General features: G+C 41.5%; 1 long non-coding RNA gene across 2 annotated transcripts in view; it reads right to left on the bottom strand.

The window, feature by feature from the left end:
- The window catches only part of LOC139622273 (uncharacterized), a 38,196-nt gene extending 30,407 nt beyond the window's left edge, over window positions 1–7,789 (bottom strand). Inside the window, exons 1-2 of one of the 2 annotated variants that reach the window (XR_011691186.1) lie at window positions 3,222–7,789; window positions 2,450–2,562 (exon numbers count right to left, since the gene is read on the bottom strand). This is a non-coding gene — a long non-coding RNA (uncharacterized lncRNA). The remainder of the gene's footprint in view (window positions 1–2,449; window positions 2,563–3,221) is intronic. The other variant, XR_011691187.1, reaches the window with a different exon arrangement.
- Between the last annotated feature and the right edge of the window lie 9,341 nt (window positions 7,790–17,130).

The following is a 17,130-nucleotide window of genomic DNA, read 5'->3' as shown; positions in this document are numbered from 1 at the left end:
CACAATGATGGCAGGAGCTCTTGGCAAGACTGGTAAGTAAACAGCTGTTAGCTGCCAATGCTACACTGGCTATGCAGGCATAGCAGGACTTAAAAAAAGCTCCTTTACTTCATTTCCCTAATTATGAAATGTAGGTGTCCTCACTGATATTTGTCTGTTTGTTAATGTTGTTTCAAAATTAAATCATTATAAAACAAAGCAAATCTTAAATGTAACCTTTTGACCAGGGCTAGCAATATTTTTTGTTAATATAATCAAATTGGTGTTTAGGCTTAGAAAGTCTGCATCTTAATATTGCAGCTACCTGGACTTGTCTGATGTGTGATAATGTTACAATGAACCTTTACGCTTTGTTTTCCCATCTACTCTCCAACTCAGTGCTTTCAAATTAATTCACTTTGGAGAGATTTTGAAAAGCTCGATTTCAGTGGCACATAACAAAATGCTTTCTGTTTTTAATTGATCCAACATGTGGATGTGGTCTGTTATCTCCTACAATTGTTTCTCAGTGTTGAGGATGTTTTTCTTGATATGCCACCATTGTCTGAATCCCCCCCCCCCATGCCCTGAAATCATCCTGCAGGCCAGGGAACAGAGCTGAGTGACATATTCATATGAATGAGTGGAGCAAACAGGTGATGAATGTCAGAGCTGCTGGTGGCCTATTGTCACCAGGGACAAGGACAATATGAGGGGGAGATGGAGAGGTCAGCACTGGGATGTCTCCTGCTAAAGTTTAAGCCATATGACTTGTGTCATCCATCAGCATTAGCACATTAAAATAGGGCCACAGCTCCCCAGGCTATGATGAATTCACTTACGTGCACATGTATAAAACAGCTCTTCACACTGAATTTACAGACGTACGAATGCTTCCAGAAATGGCATTTTACAAGCCTATGATGGCATTTTGAGCCCATAGTTGGTGATTTTTTGCTAGATGTATTATTTCAGTTGGATCAGTCTTGGCACAAAGATGCAGAAGGGTAGAGTGTGCCTGTGCACAAACACTCCTGGGGATTCTAATAACAATGCTGTGGTCCTGGGGAGCCACAGAGCAGCTAGAGCTGTCAGGCCTTTTGTTTCAAGGGGCCACTCATTACATTACAATCCCAAAGATAAGGCTCCTTCTGGGGGGTACAGAAGGCCATGAAGGAAGTGGGATTGTTCCTCACTCCATGCACACCTCTGTGTTTTTGGAAAACCACTACACAGAGATGAACAGAGTTAAAAAAAAAAAAAAAAAGATTAATGCTTACAATAAGAAGATGTAGACAAATGGCACTGCTCACCTGGTGTGGGGAGGAAGGGAGGAGAAAGAAGAGGAGGAGATTGAGGAGGAGAAGAGAAAGAAAAAAAAGTTGGGTTTAGATTAACCCTGCCATTTTCAAAAAGGTAATCATTAAGCTGCCAGTAGGAAACTTGTGGGATGTAAGCCGAAAGCAAAACACAAAGCTCTTATTTGATTTTGTTTGCGCTTTACAGAACGGCTATCAGTTTGAGGGGGAGGTGAAATGTACAGTGGGGGAGATGTTTACGATGGTTCTGGCTTTTTTTTTTGGGAGGGGGGGCTTGTTTGGTGTTCAGGTTTGACTGCATCTCACACATCAAATTGAAGTAAAGTGTAACATGTGAATGTTGTGACAAATGAGACACACATGACAGAAAGCAGAAGTAAGTGTGAATTGGGAAGTGAAGTGAAGGCTTCCCTGGGGAAAGTGTGTGTGAGTGTGTGTTTATATATATATATATATATATATATATATATATATATATATACACACTTATATATACTCGCTTTTCTATTTGCCATGGAGACAAGGGTACACGAAGTACATGAAAGGTTATCAGCTGCAGGTACCTGAGCTGTCAGAAGTGTAAGGCTAATCACTTGACCATAATATTAATGAATGGAAAGTTTGTCTTTTTCATTTGATGGTAGCGCTGCTGACAACGCTGTCTCCTGGAAAGAACATTTCTACTCTAATTTATTGTGCTGTAGCTTTGAACAGCACGCAAGTCATAAGGAGGTGGTCAGGGTAGATGGGGGATGTACAGAAAGCCAGACTTCCTAGTTATGCTTGGGCAACAAAAGTGCTGTTTAAAGTGATAGCTCAGGTTATTTGACATGGTGTTGTGTGAGGTACTCATCTATAGTCAATGTGTTACCTGCAGTAGATTCAGTACACTGATACTATACATGAGTACCTCACACAACCCCACGTCAGATAATCCGAACTATAGTCAAAGAATGGTTAAAGCAGGGACTGGCAACATTTACTATCTATTTTTTGGGGAGAAAGAAAAGCTGTCTGTAGCCACAAAAATATTTGAGTCCTTTAAATGCAGTTACAACAGCCTTTTAGTCTTAATTAACTGATCAACAGTAGTAATAAAAGAGCATTCATTCATATGTTTTAAGACAACAGACCATCAGGCTTTCACATACCTGCATAGTAGTGCTGTCTGCTCAATATCATTCACATGGCATGAGTCTTCGCTGTCCTCCATTTGCTGACTGGTGATGTTTGTTGCCAGTTTCATGGCCCTGTCTTTGATGGTCTGTGCGGAGAGAGGCATATCATTAATTTTCTGAAAGAACTACGTTTTGGTTTTGAAGTCTGGGAATAGTTACTCTGATACTTTTATGTATTCACCATATGTGAATGACTCTCCATGCTTAGTATCCCCCGAACTGCCACAAAATTAGCAGCAGTGGTGGAGTTTGGAGATCTATTTCTAAAAACTACTTTTGCTCCCCTCCTCTCTCTGCAGCAGTTGTGGAGCTGCTCTCTTGAGTCCCTTTTCCACTGGTCAAAAAACCAGCTAAGACCCGCTAGCATCAGGCTTTTTTTTTTTGGCAATGGAAAAGGGTACAATCAGCAATCAGACCCCGGGAGAGGTGGCGTGCTATTTGATTAAGTGCCGGGGCACACCCATGACTTTTGCCCATGCATGCACGTAAGTTGCAGCTCGTTTCGAATGTTATGTAACCACTGTTCCTCTGGTGAACACACATCGGTCAACTATGATCACAAATGTTAGACTGACTTTATGGACAATCTGATCACGTTGAGAATGTGACGCAGCAGTCAGGCAAACATCCAGCTCAGTAATATTAGACGATACCATGGATGTGGTAGGTTGTAACTGGTGTGGCGTTAAGCGGGCAGGTGAATGAACACAAGTAGTTAGTATGTTGAGTGAGTTCATTTACTTACTCGTGTCGATCAATTGAAGCCACGTCGGAAACGTCCATGCAGAGGTCGAGCTAACAGGCTAGGCTGTGAGAATGTAGCTAACACAGCTTTCCTTTCCAGCAGCTCTGTGGAAGCAGCACAAGCTGTCCCAGTGTCACAGGCTGACCATGTCATGCTTCTGTGTAAATGCATCACAAATAAAGAAATGCCAAGCTACTGACAGCTACCAGCAGCCTTTAAGACGGAATGTTTTCTTGCCCGTTACTCAATGCATGGTTGACGTTTGAAAATCAATCAATACACCTTAAATGTCAACACGACAACTTTGACCAGTTCATTCGTTTTTATTAGCTCTCTTCATGACATAAGCATCAGTGATGATGGGATGGTCAAGCTCTTAAACAAATATATAAATTTCAACCAGCTGTGAACTGCAAATATTTTATTTCATTACTTCGAGAGAAAAAAAAGTGGGGCAGCATTGTTCTGGTGCACCCTGGCAGCACTACACCTATGCACCCGAGCCATCTGGCTCTGCAACGGATGCAGGTATTTATCGGCTCAGGTGCCGATCAGCATTGATGTAAACGCAATAGTCAGTCACCTGCTAATCCTGGTTTAAAAAGGGTATGTCTTTCATTTTCTTTTCAGCAAAGGCAGTGTGCTTGTTCTGGGAATGCCTTTCAACGTAACATTTTTCATTGCTTGCCAACTTCTCGTTGCAGATCAGATATTCTGGTGAACCAGCAGTAGTGGTGGTGAGTGCAAACAAATCTGTCCACGGACTATTAAATTCTCAGTTTTTGAATGAATAGCTAGCCAGACTATGATGTAGCATATGATGCACATTTTTGTAAATTAAGTGTTCAAACATTTAATTCTATGTATGGGATATATACTTTTAAAAATGGGTAAGGATGACTTAATAATGGCCGCAATAGTTCCTTCTTTTTCTTTAATCTAGGAAGCCACTGAAGAGGGGCTAAAAACCATGTGCAGCTCGGGAGCTGCAGGTTAGTGTGAAATTACTTTTTTTTTGAGGAGGCATACGACATAACACAGAGCCTAAGCATATATCCACTATGGTGTAGCCAGGAATATAATGAAGCTCAAGTTGACCCTTGAACTCCCACATTACTTAACCTTCAACCTTTTTGTTGCTTTGAAAAAGCAATGATCACACCACGAATGCAAGGCTGGTCCTGTGAGATTTAGTTGTCCATTTGAACCAAGTTAAGATACATGGAAATGAAACAACAGATTAATGTTTAACACTGCGGTCATTAAGGTCTAGAAGACCAGTCTATAATGAAAGAGGATGAAGAAACTAGTGTAGTGATCCCACTCACTCAGTAAAACCTGACAACACTTTCATCACCTCGCTGCATCTTTCTTTCTCTGGTCTTTTAATGTTACACAAATGCAACCAAGACCATCTTTTAAGCAAAGATTAAAAGACGACCATGGATTTTTAGAAATGTTTGATATTTAGCTCTGGTTGTTTTGCATCTGTTTATAGGGCTCAGTATGTGAACTCTCTCTCTTGGCTGGAATAAAACAGCCCATAAATATACTGTATGGTTGACTAAAAAACACAAAAAGTATTTTATCATGTCTACAATGGAATTTTCATTATTCTGGAATATATAATGAGGCCTTGAAAACTCATAATACAGCTTTATTTATTTGTTTCCCTCCTCTTACATTACCACTGACACACCAGCTCCATTCACTCTCACTAAAACACTGGTCCACTGATGTTCTGACTCTAGACACAAGCAGATAGTACATAGGTTAAGTTTGCATCTTCCCACCAGAGACTTGGAAAGGGAAATGTTGATCCAAGCTACAAGCCTCAAGTCAGCTTCTGTTCTGACTTGGCAAGAAAAGCCTGAGGGTGTCAAGCCAGGGAAAAGGGGCCACTCTCAAAATTTTTATGTAAAAAACAAAATCTCTGTGATTCAGTGGTAAACGTGTCAACCTGCCACTTTTTTTTTTTTCCATGTCTGCTCTACATGTATGACCATTTAAGTTGTCTAATTATCCATACAGAAATAATTGGTCCTCCTCCATGTACAATGACCCTTGTGTTTTGTGCATATGCGTGGGCAGGCACACACGCGATTGCATGTATGTGTGCAAATCAAGTTTTCACCCTGACAATCACAGCTTTAATTAAATTAAAGCAAAGGTGTTAAAGCTGTTGATTGTCAGTCTGAACGGGTGAGGAGCACATAATACAATGCATATCAATGCAGCCATGAGTGACTGTGGTCCCCCAGGTGTCAGCCAAATGAGTGTGAATATTCAGCTTTTTCCCCTCCACTTAACTCTCATTTCACTCTGATGACATTTTATTAGCCTTCCCTCGGCAGTGCTGGCGGGTAAGCGGTCCACAGAAAACAGATTATTTGTACCGTTCATTCCATTTAAATGAAAAGTAACGTGAATACAAAACAATAAAAAAAAAAATCTGTCCTGGCTCATTTGAGTTTTCATGTCATAGGTTTTTGTGACAGCAAATACAACACATTCCATGAACTAAATGAAATGGATCCATAGGACAGCTTTTTCACCATTATAATTTCCGGTCTAAAATGAAGACATCGGTGATGTGAGGAGATGCACTTTCCTTTCCTCCATATTTTTCATGTCAGGCCAGATCGGAACTCGCTCCTGATGGCCACTCCCCTCCTCAGTCGACCTATTCTTTCCTCTGAGCTGCATATCGATTCAAATGAAAACAAGTTGCCAATCCAAATAAACACCATGTCAAGGAGTCATCCAAGCAGACAGAAATATCTGCCCAGCATGATACCATAGGGCAGAAAACCACAGGGGGACTGGTGCTCCTGACCTCACAGGGGGTCCACAGAGGCTTGAGAGGAGAAGCCTATCAATGTGTGTGTGGACATATGCGTATACTCATATGTGCATGGGTGCACATATGAGTGGCTAATCATGTGTGGGCGTGTTACTCTATTCAGGACATTTATCTGGTCAATAAGAGCTACCACTGCTATCACAGCGCGTGCACTGTACTATAAGCATATCTGAAAAAGCTCTGATATAAGAAGGAATAACCACCTACAAACTTCCGCCTATAAGGTGATGATTTCGCAGTTGTCACGACTGCAATGTGCTTCATGCAGGTTTATTTGTATGCAACAGTCAAACGATTTTGTACACAGTTTTTGCAAGTACTTAGGAAACTAGTGTTTCAACAAGTTAATTCTTGACCTCAAACCACGTCTCCTAGACATGATATGTACATATGACGGACTTGTTTCATCATTTACGTTACTATGTGAGGGTGCTGCTTGGATTATGTTTGCTTGCAAAGTTTTTCTAGATTATGAAGTTCTGCGTATCATTATTATATATCACACCTATGTTCAGAAGTCATGGATAGAAAATGCAGGATGCATGTTGTTAGGTTTGGGCTGAAGAACAGCACTCTGTTGAAGGGTAGGTAAAGGTCATGGTTCATGCCACAACGGGGTCTTCAACCAAGACCATGATCTGTCTCCAACAAAGCACTGTCAGTGCCAGTACATAACTATAAAAAAGTTATAGTATGCTTTAGCTGCTGTTTCGCAGGCTCAGACAGTGTATTGAAAACAAACAGAATATGTTGTCAATGAACATTTGCTAATATGTATGTTTCAGTTTTTGAGATTTGAGGCTTATAATAGAAAAGGTGATGTAATGCAGAAATGTAATACAGATGGTGTTACATTTCCTGCTATTGCTAAACCATAGCACAGAGTCGTGACCTTTGGAAATAGTGTGTGTAACAAAATAATCCAAGCTGAAAGGTCTGCTTAGCTCTTCGGAGCTCTGAGATGAGATTATTCTGTTACATGAGACTGCTGTTATTTCTGTTCTACACTGAAGGCAAGGTGTAAGGCAAGATGCGAGCATTCGTCGCTAACAAGTAATTTCAGGGACACTGGAGCAGGGTGTAGAAGCCCCCTTGGTGCCATGGAAAGTAAAATTCTAAATGTCTTAGCATGCCTCAAAGTGGACTGTCCTTCAAGGCAATAATCTGAATCCAACACCAGTTGCTTCCTGGGCTCCCCATTTGAGTAATGATGATTTGGGGTTAGCACACAAGGAAGCTCCCTTTAGGGACCTCGGGAACCTGTGACCTCTACTTGTGTCCTGATGTGGTCCCCCAGGGCCCCGTGGAGCAGAAGACCCACAATAATCGGTTGGACCCCACTGAGTGTGAGCGTAGCCACAGCACACCAGGGTCAGAAAGAAGGACAGGCAGAGCTAGTGGTCCACAGGGCAAAGGGGAATGTGCAGGGGGTGAGTGCCAAGGCCCTCGTGGTGTTTTTAAGGTCATGCTAATTGCCATGGATGTACAGCATGCCTTCGGTTAGCCCTGACTCCACTGTGGAGGAGGGGGCGAAGGATAGGGGGTTGAGAAGGTGGTGGTACAGGTGTGGACCTTTAATTAAATACCACTGCAAAGGTTAATGCATAGAACCAGGAACTGCAGCCACCGTTAAGTGGAGGACATTTAAACACAGCCGAGAATATGCACCACACTGTGAATGTGTGTGTTCGTGTGTGTGTGTGTGTGTGTGTGTGTGTGCGTGAGCGTGTCCACTTGTATGAGGATATGAGTGAAGAGATGGAAGAGAAGGTGAAAATTAAAAAAGAGGAAAATTCACTTCATTTTCCTCTGCAGGTGAAATGAAGTTGAGTCGCTGACATATGAAACTTGGCAAATTGCACGGAATTAGAAGTTCGCTCGAGCTACGAAGAAAATATCTGGTGCGGTAGAACTAAAAAGACTGTCGCGTACGTGCGTGCTCTCCACAGCGTCATCAACTAATTTCATCCTCTGTTATGTGTGAACTCCGGCATCTGCAAGATTCCCACAACATATATTAGAAGCTATATTAAGAGGTATTGTCACTCCATTAATATCCTTAAACACTTTGTGTGTGTGTGTGTGTGCATGTGTGTGACCCTTGATAATTAGTACCATCTGCCATATTAGAACACCTCTGGAGAGACAGGTTATCTTCACACAAGCAAGACAGACAATTTGACATGAATTTCCCTGCGACTGACAAAAACAACATCAATGGCGCGAGCTTGAGAAATCGCCTGCCAATAAATAGAAAGGCATACTTCATTATTTTTAATTCTTCTTGCTCTTTATTTATTCATCTTTCCATCTTTTGTTAAAACATGTAGCAGTTGCAGGTATGGCGGAGACACAGCTGTGTGTGGAGCACTCCAAAATTTAAATTACTCAAAAAAAAAAACTAAGATGTCAGACCCCTATTACAATTTTGGCTCCAAATCAGCTGCAGAATTAAGAACACTCGCTCACACACAAACACGGCCACACACATGACTTGTTCCTCAGAGTCATCACCAGGAAACTGCAGAGTGGAGAAAAAAAAAGAGCTTAGGGACCATTTCAGCACAGCAAAGATATTCATAAAGCCAAAGAATACACACAGCCCAAATCCACCAATTCAGATATGTCCTCCTCAGAGAGAGAGAACACTCTTTTTGATCTCACATCTCAAATTAGACAAAACACACATGTTATTGTCCTGATACAACTGCTTTGTATGAATAATTGTCCTTGCAGAAATTCCACGTGAAGCACTCATCGTGGTCGCGGAGCAGCGTGGACTCTGCGCGGCGCAGACGCCACAGCGTATGATGGACTGTGATGAGGCCGTGGAGAGTGGCCAACCGGTGGTTTGGGTTACTCCAACTACCCAAATATGCTATTAGGCTTTCACTCAAAGCACTAATTGGGTATTCATGCGGCGTTTTGTTTGTTTATCACCATGTTACCACTGCAAGTCTTGGTTCAACACATCTCATTTTCATCCTCGACATGAAAGCCAGAGACAGTGGAATTTCTGCACTGTATTTCAGCCACGGAGTATAATCTCAGTTAACACAAGCCGGTCTCAGTTCTTTTTTTTTTTTTTTTTTTTTGCTTTGAATTACCACCCGCAGTGGTTTTGTTGTCCCTTCCCTCCACCATCCCCCCCTATGTTTTGTTAAATAATTTATTCTGCCTTTAAAATTCACTCAGAATATATACCTTTTTGCATGCAGAGCAGGGAGGGAGGGAGGAAATGTGCTCATGTGGTGGCAGTAGTGGGCTCAGTGCGTGGTTATGTGGTCAGGATTGGAGCAGGATTATTTAAGAAAATGAAGACAGTGACATGGATTATGATCTGCACGGGTCATCACTATCTGACTGCCCCACTGAAACCACACTGGACAAGCTGCATAACTACATCCATCGTATCTCTCCTTTACACCACACGTCCCGCGGCTCGCTCCCGTGTAATGAAAACATGCATGGTAGTGACTCCTTCACCCTCTGATCCACTCTCCAGAAAACCTTTTCCACTTTTCTCACAATAGGCAAGTGCACCCACGTCACCCTGAAAACTGAACGCTGATCCAGAGCTCCTCATGAAAAAAAAGAAAGCCTTATTCTCAATTTCTATGTTGACATTCCATCTTCCATATTGCACATCTCCTTCCCCTTTACTTTTATCAGTCTATTGCTCCTTCTCTTTCCCCACTGTTCCCTTTCTGCCACTGCCATGTTTCTTGACTGTTTCCAGGGTTTTGAGTTTGGGGTATGTCTAAGCCGCTGCCCGACTGAGAGCTGAATCTGGCCTCTTTCAGACTCACAGCTTGCGCTCGCCTCTATACTCCTCCTCCACCTCCTCCTTCGCCTCCTCCTCCTCCCGTCACCTCCTACTCCTCCTCAGCTTCCATGTTGTGGCAGCCACAAGAGGCTGTTGGGAGCGGGCCAATCCGTGCTACCATTGCCGCCATTTTCCCCGACTACTGAACATAATGTCCATCGCACGCTATGTACATCTCAAATAATGACTTCCAGTGCAGATCTAAAAATGGACACCTCTTGTTTTGAGCTTTGAGTGTTCAACTTGCAGCTGTTCCAAAAACCAGACAGCATGGGCGGAAAATAAAAGCTCTACTCTCGTGATGACAAATGGTTTTTTTTTTCTCCATGCATTTCACTCATTCAGTATTATTATGTTTTCACTGGATTTAGTACTGTATTCAGGGAACTTTGGGGAGGCAAATGCATACACACTGTTCAGATTGTCACACAAACCTTTTTTTCCTTGACCTCACATTATTTAATGGTAAATATTATCCTGTGTAATCTTCAAAATAGCTATTATACTTCAGTTAGGAAAGATAATCTCTGCTGGAGTAATATTTAGGTTTAGGATGGTCCAGTATTCTATCGCTCCATGACAGTTTAACTCCAGCAACACACAGACAAGCCCCTTTCAGACATTTATGTTAATCTGTATTTTAATCTGTATTTACAATTTAGCAAGTCTGGAATGAATGCTGTCAGATTAACATAACATCTTATCGTCATTCTGTCAGCAACTGTCTCCGAGAAATTATGTTTGTATACACCGTTGTTGCAACAGCAAATACATTTTGCAGGAAATGTAATCGCTGCATGGCCAGAACGTGGCTGGGGTAGTGGCGGACATACACAGTGCACGAGCTGGAGAGCAGGGTTCACATCCAAAGTCTGGTCTGTGGTTTTGATTAAGGTTAGGGAATTGCTGTGGTTTGGGTTAAAAGTAAAGAAACATGTTGTGTCAATGTGCATTTTTTTTTTTTTTTGGTATAAAACCAAACAACAATCTCTCCCGTCCCTAGGTGCTGTGAGTGCTTACACATAACCATAAAACAGGAATGAAGCTGTAGTCACATCAAACGGATACTGTACTGCAAGACCAGATCATTTGTCAGAAAACAAAAATGTTGTCTGTGAACAGTTTACTGATATTTTCAGTATGAACTTTTTTGTGACTTGGCCAAATACATAAATTAACATATTGTCGTTTAGTAAACAGAAGACAAAATCCTGTCCCAGTCACATTATGTACAAAATTATTGTTGCTGCACTTTAGATGTGTAGAGATGCAATTTTCAGGGGACACGAAGCACACACAAGCAAAATTCATTCTCTTATAACACTGAATGATAAAATATTGATGCAAAGGTCTGACAGGAGCAGAGGGGATGAGCCTCCCCCAACCTCACCACAGTCATTAATTAAGTCTTCAACAGCAAAATAGGTTTTAAAATAAACTTGTAAAAGCAGAGAACAGTCTTCCTCCTTGCTATCATAACATTTTTAACCCCCTGCTGTTCTCTCTCTCTGCTCCCTGCTTCCTCTTGTGCACTAGGTGCCAAAACTTGTTCGAGCAAACAGCTCTTTCCATAAATGTGCTGTCATGTCTGAATAAAGCCAAAGGAACATTAATGTAAAAGTCACCTATGTCTGAATGACAAAAAGCCATCACTCTAACGGATGGATGGTGCCAGCAATGTGAACGTGCTCCATGTGTGAGGAGGACTGCGCTGACACTTAAGTTTCACCGCAGCTCTCAGAGATCTGATCTCCTGAGCGGGAAAAGAACAGCTTTTGAGTGAAAGGCAAAAGATCTCTTGAACTCACTCATTTTCACTTCACTTAGCCACCTTGCTTCACATTCTGGTTGCTGCTGCCTGTTTGAAAATTACTGTCATGACTTATTGCTTATTGGATTTTTTTTTTTTTTTTCCTGTCTGGAATTTAATTTGGTGTAAGCACGCACACGTGTGAACTGAACTGAACAGCGGGACCACACAGATGTGCAACACAGTCTACAGAGGGAGTTGGATTGCATGATCTCACATATGTCACAAAAGATGCTAACGTGAAAAAAAAAAATTTGTCGCTGATAAGTGTGAAGGGAACGTGTTTTTTTTACTACATCTAGAAAGAACTAGGGGAGCCTTTTAATGGTTACACACTCATCTCCTCTCCACACTAATCTCAACTGCTGTTTCCTCCCAATTAACAGAGTTTGTGGTGCAGAGGAGGCCTCTTGCCATTTACGCCACACGTGGATCAACTTCTCCAAGAAACTCAGCTACTTTTCCATGGAGTCACACAAACTTCCCTACATTTATACATATATATATTTCTATATCCATATCTATCTAATATATATATATATATATATGTGTGTCTGTGTATATATATATATATATATATATACACAGACACACACACACATACAATGTGCCAGAGAGTGTTTATTGGTCATCTTGACTCCTCCTGGCTGCTGACATTGTTTATACATGCAGATTGAAGAAGCAACATTCAGATGCTGCTCTGTGCTGGCACCCTGGGCAGAGTGGTATAATTAAATGAATTGACTTAAAGGGATGCGATGAATATCCCAACACAGTGTCAGGTCAGGCTTGCTCACAAATTAAAGCCAGGGGCCAAAGAAGGTAAACATGAATTTATCTGAAGTGGGAAAGCAGAGGAATGCATTCAGGACTCATGCATCCATTAATGATATTTCTTCTTGTATGCTATGGAATCATTTGACTTGGTTTGTTTCTGTCAGAAAACAACTTGCCTCTTGTGTCTTCGTTCCAGTTTCACCTCAGTATATGCATTGTGTTCCACGTTTTTTGACCGAAAAAAATCATTTTCATCATAATTTACACTGGGATTTATTTTCTCAGCTGCAAAATGTATGAAACATGCAGCCTAAGCATCACTCTGCAGTCTCTGTTCTGTTTCACACATGGTAAGACACACATAAACGTAAACACGGCGGTTCTAATTTACAAAACAAACAGCACCTGCACGCGCTCTCTGCTGCATATGCACGCAAACACAAACAAATATACCTGAGGAGCATGTGGTGGTAAAACTGGAAGCTAATTAAGTGACAGACAACAACACACAAGGGAGGCATATTCTGGGAATCCTAGCACCAGACGCATCAGAACAGCAGCAGCATGGAGTACAGGAGCTTTATAAGCCACTTGTTGTCAACTTGTCCTTTCGCCAAGTGCTGCAACTGCCTCGTCTTTAGCTCTAATAACACGAGTTATTTCTCAACAAGATGAAACAGCTCTGCCGTCTATAAATCGTGTTTATGTGCAATTCACTTGCAACAGCAAATGCAGTTTTATAGGAGACAGAATCTGGATCAGGTTTTCTGTTAATGTAATGAGGATATTTTGTTAATTTACACATTTGGCAAGGTGCAAATATTTTGGCGCTGAAGGTATCAGTAGAATGTTCACAGACAGCTTCTTCATTTTCTGACACAATATTCGATCTCCGGCAAATACGTTGCCACCACAACAGAACAGGTGAAACAGTTGAGTAGTATGTGAATGTAATGTCAGGGAGGCAGAGTCGGACTGAGCATCTGCAGCCTACAGGGGCTCGGTGAGGCTTTTCTCAGGCACAGCAGCACTTTGAGCTAAACGCCAACATCAGTATACTCCAATGATAGAACACGCTGATGTCCAGCAGACATCTTAACGTTAGCGTTATGCTAGCACGCTAAATTTGGCTAATCAGCACTGATCCACACAGTACAGCCAAAGTACAAACACATCCTTAAGAGGACATGAATGTGTGTGGGACATTTCATGTCAAACTATGCAGTAGTTTGACAGACATTTCACTGTGATTGAACCAAACATTTCAACCTGATGTTGGAGCTGAAGAGCCATCATTAAGATTCATCCTCTGGGGAGCATGAAAATTATGGTAAACCATCTTGTAGTTGCTGAGATATTTTAGTTTGGACCACAGTGGTGGACAGAACAACAAACAGATCAGTACTGCCATTACCAGAGCCATATTTGCTATAGAATATATTGTTCAATATATTGTTCAAATCTCATTATTTAATAAAACTATACTTCCAAGAATAAATATAATGACTGCATCATGTGAAATAAATTCCTCGTTGTCCCTTATTAACATAAATTCAATGTCTATTCATTTGAGCTTAGAAAAGAAAGCTATAGGTTACATTTGAGTGGCACTAAGACAGACACAAAAAGCTAAGTCCAATGTGACACATCACAAACTTTCTTGCTATCTGAAGAGATCCTGAATTCAATTCAGTCTAATTAATTCACCACATTAAATCAAATGTGGTCAAGTCAATACGAAGAGGTTTGCCTGGGAAATGTGATTAGCTTGCAGATGACACCTCGATTCCTGACACCATGCCAGGTACACACTTCAGCCTCACTGTGGCTATAGCTGGATGAAATGACCCCACGCTGCAGTGTGTTCTGGAGTCTGATTGATTCTGTGAGGGTAAACTGCTGCTCCATCTGTGGCTGGAAACAATGGCAGAGCAGCCCATCCTGCTCTGATGGCTGTGTATTGAGATGTAAATACTCTTCTGCATAGACATGAATCTAAATCCAACAACAGGTAAATTGTGCAATTCCAGTGCTCTTCCAGTTTTGCATAGCTTGTGATTCAGAAAGCATCTGCATTAGAAATGCTTTGACGTGTTCGGGTTACGAACCACTTGAAGCACTTCTTGGTTACTGTCTATTGTTCAAGTCACGCAATTCCCTATATTCAGCCTGGCCCTATAGTTCAGTAGAGAGGTGTAGAAATGCAACTAGCAATTGCGCATCTCCATCCTAGACTTGTGAACCCCCATACTGTAAGTGTCCCATTAACAGTTCCTCTAGGAGATGGGTGAGATTGACTCTCAAAAGCTTTCCTTTGTGTTTCTAATGTGAGGCACTATTGTTAGCTTAGCTAGATTGTAGCAAGGCAATCAAAACAATCAGCCATTCACACGAAATTAGGAAGTAGAGGAAAAAAGCTTCGATAAAAGAAGCAAATGCATCGTCCTCGTCACAATCAAAAACCAGAAATTCAATCAGAGAGGATATGAAAAATAATGAAACCACTTTAAGCGCGCACGAGTCTGACCAGAAGGTTGTTGTTTATAACGTTAAACTGAAGAGGCTGGGAACAACTCCATTGTGCGTTAGGCATGCCTCTTATTGGTGAACAGAGCCCCTGCATGTCAAGCAGAGGTGGGGCACTGTCCCTAGAGTCCACTATCACAGCAGGTTAACCTGGCACTGCTTTTCTAAGGACTGATTGCCAGGCCCCCTGCAGCTCGAGGTAAACCGACAATTTTCCATCAGCAGGGAACGTGGCTTTATTAGTAAAAGTAGAGGGGGGTGGTGGGAGGTTAGAAAAAAAAAGAAAGTGAAATCAAGTTCACAGTGTATTTGTAGTTGTTATGTAGGAGGGCAATAAAGTGTGATCGCAGACCTTAATCCTGAAATTGATTATTATATTATATCATGATGCGTGGTTAAGTAATTTCAGATTACAATCAATAAAGATTGAATTTATTCAAACTTTAAACAAGAGAATAAAGAATAAATAATATTATGGCTGCCACTCCAAAACTTAAACACAGATTTCATGGAGATTTTTTCGGAGAAATATTTACAAATAAGCTGTGGGGCATCTTCAAGAGTAGGAAAATAGTCTGTATCTGAAGATGTACTTTAAGGTGACGCAGGATCTCATCATGCACAGACTTTCTGACAGGAGGGAAAACATTCACCTGTATAAAAACTGCAGCCCTTATCAGAGACGAGACAGACTCTGTGAACAGCAAATCAATACCATCCCCAGGCTGTGAATTTAGAAGGGCCAACTCCACCAAAGATATTATATTTCTAAACAAAACACAAGCAAATCTACAAACAAACACAGACTGTACAGTTATCTAGGTAAAGAAAAAACAAAAAAGCACAGCTTAGAGGGCAAACAAGCAGTGCCTTATGGTTTTCAAGGTCTCCATTTGTTTTTCCGTGTTCCACTGTCAGGTGCAGAGAGAGGAGAGAGCAGTGGAGAGAATGGCGAGCCATAGAGGGTTAAAAGGCCGTGGCTGGGATTATAGCACAAGTAAGGACCCCATACTGTGGCTTGACATGCCTACCAGCTTACAGTGCATTTTTCTCTGACAATGCAGGGTCACACACGGTCAGAAAGCATGAAATGTTTTCACACACATGTTGAAAGACAAGTGAAATGCTCAATGTTAAAGAGCCTCCTTCCCAAAGGTTATCTGATAGCATTATGCTTTTTAATAACAAAGTCATGTTACAAAGTCAAAATCAAATTGTGGAAAAGGCAATTTTTATTCCCTCCATGCTTGTGACGTTTGACCTGAAAGGACACTGTAACATGTTCGCCTATTTGCTGGAAAGTTAATCGTTCAGTGTGCATGACGTTCTTCTCTTCAGTTTAGAAAACGGGTGAAAAAGCCCAGTGATCCAGCATGTTGCATTTGCTAACCACTCCTCAGTGCCTTTAAATTATTCTGCAAGAAAACCTATATGTACATAGGCCTTTACTCTCCCTTCACTGTTAATGAGAGGCCACTGTGCATGAGGACATAGTGAGGGCCGGGTGGTAGTTACTGATCAGCATGGGAGCCAGCTAATCCTGCCACTGATGAACTCATCTGTCTGTCTGTCCACTCCACCCTCAGACATGTGCTAACATGCCATAATCGTCATAATTCTACTCTTGCCCTGGGCTGTGCCACCTCAGTCACCTGATTAGGGCCTAAGTCCCAAAGGTATCAATGCTAAAGCTTTAGTAATTCCACCCTTAGCTTCACACCACCCCTGTCTATAGCTACCCCATTAAATATGTCATATCTTAGGCAGTGCGAGAATCATGTGTTAAAGCACAAGGAGGGGAAAAGGGCTGTTATTCTGAGAGAAACTCTTTGTGCATCTGACAAAAACAAGGATGCTTCTCAATGTGTCATCTACAGTGCTCCCTGATGCAGCATAGGATTGTCTTTTATCAACAGCCAGCATTGACACTTTCCAAATATTTAACACTTGGGGGAATTTCTCATTTAATGTGAGTGTGTTTAAACTGCAAACTGTTTACCCTTTAAAAAAAAAAAAAAAAAAAAAAAGACCCTCCTCCAAATCTTGTTTTTTTTCACCAGCCGTGAAAATATCTGTCATGAATACCACTCTTTTCATGTAATTCCCC

This window comes from Trachinotus anak, unplaced genomic scaffold, assembly GCF_046630095.1.
Source record: "Trachinotus anak isolate AG129_WGS33_773 ecotype Australia unplaced genomic scaffold, CSIRO_AGI_Tana_v1 ptg000001l, whole genome shotgun sequence".
Lineage (NCBI taxonomy): Eukaryota > Metazoa > Chordata > Actinopteri > Carangiformes > Carangidae > Trachinotus > Trachinotus anak.
This window is presented reverse-complemented; position numbering and strand designations above follow the sequence as displayed.